This window comes from Octodon degus, unplaced genomic scaffold, assembly GCF_000260255.1.
Source record: "Octodon degus isolate 3935 unplaced genomic scaffold, OctDeg1.0 scaffold00166, whole genome shotgun sequence".
Classification (NCBI taxonomy): domain Eukaryota; kingdom Metazoa; phylum Chordata; class Mammalia; order Rodentia; family Octodontidae; genus Octodon; species Octodon degus.
The window spans coordinates 4,194,780-4,201,094 of NW_004524742.1; the positions used below are offsets into that span (position 1 = coordinate 4,194,780).

The 6,315-nt window shown below is 36.0% G+C and overlaps 1 pseudogene; it reads left to right on the plus strand.

Annotated features, from left to right (window-relative positions):
• The first annotated feature begins 4,268 nt into the window (after positions 1–4,268).
• On the plus strand, positions 4,269–4,911 carry LOC105743776 (annotated as a pseudogene).
• Positions 4,912–6,315: the final 1,404 nt, after the last annotated feature.

Consider the following 6,315-nt stretch of genomic DNA (forward strand, 5'->3'; position numbering starts at 1 on the left):
TAAATTTCTGTGTAAAATATGTAACTGTTTATTCCTATTTTTAAATATTTTTTATTTTTTAAATTTTTTTCTTCATATTCTGTAGAGACTTAAAGTTTAATATATCAATACTTGATGGAAAATACCTGTTCCATGTTATGCCTAAGATGTTTGAGATTCAGACAGATAGTGAGGTTAAGCTCAATTTCCTATGTTTTAGGGTTATAATAATAAGCTTCTCTTCTAGAGGGTTAAAAACCTAAGTTTGCAGAACAAAAATTAGAGAAAAAGAAGGGCTGCAAAGATAGCTGACATTTTGACCCTAACCTTTCAAATTCAGTGAAGACTCAGGACGTAGGAGAACCTGTACATCATGTGACTCAGTTGCGTCCCAAATTTTCTGATCAAGGAGATTATGGGGCCACAGAGAAAAGTTATTGATGATGGAGAGTGTGCCTAAGGAAAGTGACATTGAGAGAAAACATTCTCTCAGGCTTTCACAGAGAGCAAATTGGTCAAACAATGGCCGTAACTCACCCACATGGCTGACACTGAGAAAAAGGATCTGCAAACTGTGTTACAGGGTTTTGGGATAAATCCTGAGGGGATTTGACTGACCCTATAAGATACAACATTTACATTTCTTGTTATACAGGTCTTGCTTTATCTTGGTCTTAACCACCCAGCAGAAAAGTATAAATATGAAGTATAAAAAGTAAAGCCATATTAATATGCTGAGCTGTAAAAGGCTCAAGTCAACAACTTCTGACATTGCCAGTCCTATGAAAAACCCACTACTATTATGGAATACTGGACTATATTGGAGTAATTTTCTGAATTCACTCACCTACAACATTTACATGACAATGGAATACCCTTCTCTGACAAAACTAAACAAAAAAGGGGATACAAATGAAGGCCCATTTGGTATCTGTATATTCAAAATGGTTGGGATACATTGGTTGACCATAGTTTTCTCCCACCTCCTGCCCACCTAAGCAAGTTCCCATTCTGTCTACCTTAGCCTCACATGGTTTTACACTATAAAAGTCCCTGGAAGGACAGCTTCCCAGGGAACTACCCACTCGGGCCCCCCCTCCTGTTCCTCTCTTGGACAGGAGCTTTCTTTCTCTCAATAAATATATTCTGCTCATAAAAAAACCAAACAAAATAGTTGGGATAGATATACTGCTGCATTATCTTAATTCAGTGAATATAGAGATTTGTTCTAATAGTGTCTATGGACAGGATTCATGTCTGCTCTTATACAATTAATAACAACTAAGACATAAGCAATGCATTAATTATTGAAACTGTACTGGCAATCAGTTTTGAAACTGTCTTGTTGCTATTTGTCTCTTAATAAAATTATTTTAAAAATAAGAAAATAGAAAACAATTGAAGCTATCCTATGTACATTGTCAGATCATAGTGTAAATGAAACCAAAAATCAATGGCAAAAGACACCACAGACTAAGAAAACATATAGAAATTGAATAATATCCTCTTGAATAATCAATGGGTCACAGATAAAATTAGACTAAATAATTCCTACAGTGAAATAATAATGCCATGTAAGATAATGAATGCAGTCCCAAGAGGGAAGTTTATAGGGGTGGAGTCCCACATCAGACAATAAATAAATAGCCTAATAGTGCACATAAGGTCCTAGCAAAACAAGAACAATCCAAACCCAAACCCAAACCCAAAGTTAGTATGAGGAACAAAAATATAAAGATCATGGGCCAGGGAGTTGGCTCAGTGGAATAAGCACTTCCCTGGCAAGCACAAGGGGCTGAGTTCAATCCCCAGTTCCACCAAAAAAAAAAAAAAAAAAAAGATCAGAGCAGTAATTAATGAAATGCAGACTAAAACAAGTACACAGTAAGGTGAAAAGTAGGATTATTTTAGACTATTTGATTTTTTAAAAAATCTTTATTTATTTATTTCATACAGGGTCTCACTATGCAGCTCAGACTTGCAGTGATCCTCCTGTCTCAGCTTCCTCAGCACTGAGATTAAAAGTGTGTACCACCATGTCCAGTTTTGGTGGCTCGGTATAGGGCTGGCATGGCATGCGGTACTAGATATCAAACCTGGGTCTTTGTGCTTGCCAGCCAGGTGCTTAGATTGCCGAGCTATCTGCTCATCTCATTAAACAAAACAAACCTTTACCCTATCTTATCAACCTAGAGGAAGAAAATATCCAAGTCTACACATCTATGAAAAATGTAAATCACAACATATTCTGCTAAACTCCAGATTGCTCATAATTGCTTTGAGAGCCAGTACTCTAGCACAATGGAAAGTCCATAGGAAATGGATAAATTCTTAGATACATATGAATTACTAAAGGTGAGTAAAAAAGGTATGAAAATCCTGAATAAATCAATGAGTGAGTGAAATTAAAGAAGAAAGTTTAAAAACTATCAAACCAAGAGGAGCCCAGGTCCTGATAGATTCACTGCTGAATTCTCCAAGAACTTCAGAGACCTAATGTCAGCACTCCTCAAAGTTTTAAAGCAATACTCTCAGAGTCATTCCTGGAAGCAAATATTACCTTGGTTCCAAAACCAGAAAAGGACCCAACCAAAACAGAACACTAAAAACCAATCTCTTTAATGAGCATGCATGCAAAAATCCTCAATAAAATACAGCAAATGGAATGTAGCAAATCATCAAAAGGGTCTTACACCATGACTAAGCAGTATTCTTCCCACTGATGCAGAGGTGGTTCAACATAAGCAATTCAATAAACATAATATATCACCTAAACAGAAGTAAAGAAAAAAATTACATAATCATTTCAATAGATGCAGAAAAAGCATTTGAAAAAAATACAACATTGAGTCATGATTAAAAAATACCCCAGGAAAATAGGTATAGGAAGTCTTTATCTCAATAACATAAGAGACATCTTTGACAAACCAACAGCCAACATCACTGTAAATGGAGAGAAGTTGAAATATCTCTCTCAAAAATCAAGGACAAGGGCTGGTAAGATAGCTCAGCAGACTAGGTACTTGCTTAGGTAAGCGCAGAGGCCAGGGTTAGTTCCCTGACACAGCATGACATGCCGATCCTATTCCTGGGTACAGTGAGCCATCAATGGAGTCTGGGCATGGTGGCACATGCCTGTAATCCCAACACTAGAAAGGCAGAAAACAGGAGGATTGTTACAAGTCAGAGCTGTGTAGTGAGACCCTGCACACACACAAAAAAATAAAAAAATAAAATAAAATCAGGGACAAGACAAGATTGGCCATTATTTTTACATCTGTTCAATATGGTCCTTGAAACACTATCCAAAGCAATTAAACAAAGGAAAGAACAAATAATACATATCCTTTGTTATATGGATAACAAAGGAAGAAGTTGAATATCATTTTTCATAGACATCATGATTCTTTACATAAAAGATCTCAAAACTCCACTGAAAGACTCCCAATTTCAGTACTATGGGAGGGTACAAAGATTGAAAGCCTAATAACATTCCTGTACATCAATATTAAACTCAAGGAGAGAGATTAGGGAAATACTACCTTTCACAAAGCACCAAGAAAAACAAAATATTTAGGAATTAACACAAACAAAGACATGAAGGGCCTCTACAATGTAGATACTGCAATATCTGAGAATAGAGAGTAAAGAGGGTATCAGAAAATGGAAAGATATCACCTGTTCCTGTATACATAGCACCAATATAGTGAAAACGACCATGTTTCCAGAACTGTCTTATACATTTAAGACAATCCAAATTAAAATGTAAGTAGTATTTCTCACAGAACTAGGGAAAGCAATCCTGAAATTTATATGGAAGCAGAAATGATATAGAAGTGAAACAAGGGCAAAAAGGAGGCATCACAAACCTGGCCTTCAAGCTATGCTAAAAGTTACAGTGATAAAAGCAGAGGCATTGCAAACAAATGAAACAAACAGACTCGCAGGTCAGTACAACAGAATAGCAGGTGCAGAAGCAACTCCAGGCGCACTTAGCAATTTTATATTTGACAAAGAGGATAAACACTTCCACTGGAGGAAAGAAATTTCTTTAACAAGTAGTTCTGGGAAAAAGTGGTCATCCACATATCAAAGATTGAACCTCGGATCCTGTCATAACTACAGGATTAGTCATTCTTCAGACCAAACCTGGCCTTTCTGCTAGGAAACTGCAGCCCTGCAGCTTCATGTGATGTGAGTTCAGATTTTCTTACAGAAAGAAAAAAATATTTTACATCCTTGAAGTTCACTTAAGAGTCTGAAATTAAAGACTTCTTTCAAATTTGGGCATGGGTGACCAAGGAACAACACCTAAGGGGCCAAATGCTGGGAATAAAATATGCCAGTTCATACTATTACTTCTCAGAGAGTCTACAGTTGTCAAACCAAGCTGAGTGCTTTGTTTCATGAAAGACCAGTTTCATCAATTGTAATTGAGGACCATTGGGCTGTTTTTCTACCCAAACTATGGAAAGGTTTGAAGTATGAGATACAGCTGGTCAAGAATTACACCAGAGCCTATCACCAATGGACTATAGAGCAACACTAGCAGCTGTAGTTGTATGTGATATTACAAATGAGGAATCCTTTGCAAAAGTGAAGCTGAAGAGCTTTAGAGGCAAGCAAGTCCTAACACTGTAATACTGTTATCAGGAAACAAGACTGAGCTAGCAAACAAAAGAGCTTTAGATTTCCAGGAAGTACAGTCCTATGCCAGTTGATTATTAACTACAGTTTATTATTCATGGAAACATAAGCTTCAGCATCAGTCATTGTAAATGAAATATCATGACAATGGCTAAAAAGTTGTCCAAGAGTGAACCACAGAATTCAGGAGCAAATTCTACTAGAGGAAGAGGAGCAGACCTTAATAGAAAGGAATCACTGTTGCAGTCACTAAACCTCCAGTCTGAGCCAGCTGGTATAGTGTGATTCACATGTGTCAATAACAGTGGAATTGGAGCACTGAAGCAGCCCAGTGAAACTCCTGAAAATAAGAGACTTAGGTGGAGTCAAGTTTCTAACACAAAATTATTTTAAGTGTTTTGCATTTAATTTTTAATGACATGTCTGTGTCCCTTTGACTAATGTTTCAGCAATAGAAAGAGAAAATAAGACCTGTGTATGTACTTGTTTCACTGGAAAATTAGACTTATTTCTCATCATTTGTGATAAAGACAAACTACTCTCTGGACCCGCAGTTAGCCATCCAGTTTCTCCAGACAGGACAGTAGTCATCTAAGAAAAAGTTAGAAATTATTCACTTGGGCTTTCTGAAAAATGTTTTTAAAAAGAGATTATAAAAGTATTTATGCTAGGCTAAAGTATTCAGGTGCACATTCTTGTATTACCTAAAGTGTACATTCCGCATTTTAATAATTTAACCTCAAGTAAACAGTCTCATATATTCAGGAAGAAAAAGAGTATTAGTAGTAGCAAGTTATGGCCAGTTGTTATTTTTCTGAAAAGGATAACAAAGTCAATTGTAACTCCACCTTATTCAGGAAAATGAAAATCAATGCATGAATTTTAATGAATATTGTTTCTTTCATGTGAGCTCTTCAACACAAACAAATCAATCCAGGCATCTGATTTCTTTTTAATCACTGCTGACCATTGCATGGGTCCTGTTTGGAGGGGGACAGGCTTTTGTTCCCTCTGGATGTAAAACAGTCAATGCACTAACAATTGTTTACATTCAAACTTGATTATTTTAAATTTGATCTTTAGTTATAAGATAAATAGGGTTCTGCATAGTAGTCTCCCGTTATTTTTCTGTAATATATAAGAGTTGCCTAAAAGTATATGAAATGTATGTTTACAAAAACACCTAATTCTTTCTCTTGCCCTTTGAAAGGAAGGATCTTTAATTACTACATGGCTAAAACCATAGTAAGCTATGTATCTGTAAATTGTATCATAAGTATTGTGATTTTAAAATAAAAGACTGAATCCAGGCCCACAAGTCTCACCACACACTAAACCAAAATCAAAGTGGATCAAAGATCTCAGAACTAAAACAGAAGCACTCAATTTGTTGGAAAGCAAAATAGGTAAAACTCGAAGACATAGGTGCAGGCAGGGATCTTCTGAACAGAAACTCAGTTGCACAAGAAATAATAGTGAGAATCAGCAAATGGGATCACATCAAATTAAAAAGATTCTGCACAATAAAAGAAACCACCAACAGAGTGAAGAGACAAACTACAGAATGGGGAAAAGTTACTAGGTACTCCTCAGAGAAAGAGCTAATACCTAGAATACATAAAGAACGCAAAAAGTTACCCCCAATTTAAAGTCACAATTTAAAAACTGGTCATTTATCATAAATAAATA